General features: G+C 35.9%; 1 pseudogene; it reads right to left on the minus strand.

The window, feature by feature from the left end:
• Window positions 1-349: 349 nt before the first annotated feature.
• Window positions 350-468, minus strand: LOC128248776 (5S ribosomal RNA; annotated as a pseudogene).
• Window positions 469-1,979: the final 1,511 nt, after the last annotated feature.

The raw sequence follows: 1,979 nt of genomic DNA on the forward strand, positions 1-1,979 counted from the left end.
TATTTTGATTTATATATATATATATATCAATAGGACCTCCTTCAGTCATGAATGACCATGGGGTTGCACCTACAAAGTTCCTCTTCGAGGCACAAGTCCGGGCAAGGTTGTTTATGGAAGACTAGCAGTCACCCATACATACCAGCCTCCCCTCTCCATACTGTCAAAGTTATCTGATGGAAAGGCAAAGGCCGGTACAAATTAGGCACCAGTGATGTCACAACTGATTTCTACAGCAGAGTGAACCGGAGCAGCATGAAATAAAGTATCTTGCTCATGAACACAACACACAGCCTGATTCAGGAATTGAACTAACCATTGAGCCATGTGCCTTCATAAAAGTGTGAGATGCTTACAACACCTAGGTTTCCCAAGCGGTCACCCATTTAAGTACTAACTAGGCTTGACGTTGCTTAACTTCAATGATCAGACAAGAACTGGTGCATTCAACATGATATGACCGTAACACAAGAAACACACTTGTTTATATATAGTGCATAGAATGTGTAAGATGATTGGTAAAAAATATCTCATCTGGAATAACAACCAGCCATAGGATACCCTTCATACTAAATGTAAAAAGCACTGTCAGATAAAAATTGAGATGAAGTACTAAGTACCTTCAAGTAACACTCCCTAGAAGGACCACATGCTGCTCTCTAATCACTGAACTTCCTGTTGAGTGCATCAAGCAGAACATCATTTTGTTCCTTATGCAATATAGCCTGAAATGAACAGTTACCATTGGACAAAACTATTATTGTTATATTATTATTATATATATATATTATTGTTGTTGTTGTTGTTGTTGTTATTATTATTATTATTATTAAGGCGGCCAGCTGGAAGAGTTGTTACCACATTGGGCGAATTGCTTAGCGGTATTTTGTCTGCTGCTACATTCTGAGCTCAAAGGAGGAGGGAACATGCTGATACCTTTGTCCTGCAGTGGACTGAACATGGGCAATCAAATCCAATCCAGTCTAGGTGACAGGTAGGGCATCTGTCTGTAGAAAAACTCTACCCAGTGTATTATTGCCTGGCCCATGCAGGCACAGAAAAGTGATGATGATGATGATGATGATGATGAAAAGAAGAAGGTTTAAACTATTTATCAGTTAGCTGTAGTTTATTTTCAACTCCACAAGACACTGAGACAGGGCTCCATGTGGTCAATCAACGTGATAGAAATAGCTGAAAATTTTCCCTCAGATTACAACATTCTGTCTTAAAAAGTCAAATAACAGAAAGGGCACATTAAATAACATAGTCTTAGATAGACTATGCCTCTCAAATATAAACCACACATGATTGCAGCTGGAATATCCTTGATCATACATCTTCGTGGTCAGAGCTGACCTGGAGAATAATATATTATTGGTATTTACTCTCTTGGCCCTCTACGTAATGAAATCTCAATAGATGTACTAAAACTACTGTCTATTGCAACCAAATATATTCTGTTCTGTTTTACATCTTCTATCCATCAACTACCGCTGTTGTTGTGAGCCAACAATGTTTTGTACCTACTCAGGTTTCAATTTTACAGTCAACATTATCATGTTTCAGATAAGCACATGTATAGTTTTATACATATAGATGATGATGATGATGATAATGGTGATGATATCATCATCATTTAACATCCGTTTTCCATGCTGTATAATTTTATGTATATGTATATAGAGTTTACTGCTTCATCTGTGAGCGAAAAATATCGTTCAATATACATGGTATTTAAATATCAGCTACTAGTAGTTCCATGCCATGGAAACACAATAATTCAGTAGATTTACATAACGTGCCTTGTGTCTCCAAATAATCTTTCAGGCTGAATATACATATGGGTGGTTCATTTGAAAAACAGGACACTGGTCTATGAGAAAACATGACAAGGAACAACATACATATATATATATATATATATAACTATATATATATATATATAAATATATATATATATATATAAATATATATAT

Source organism: Octopus bimaculoides, chromosome 9, assembly GCF_001194135.2.
Source record: "Octopus bimaculoides isolate UCB-OBI-ISO-001 chromosome 9, ASM119413v2, whole genome shotgun sequence".
Taxonomy (NCBI): Eukaryota; Metazoa; Mollusca; class Cephalopoda; order Octopoda; family Octopodidae; genus Octopus; species Octopus bimaculoides.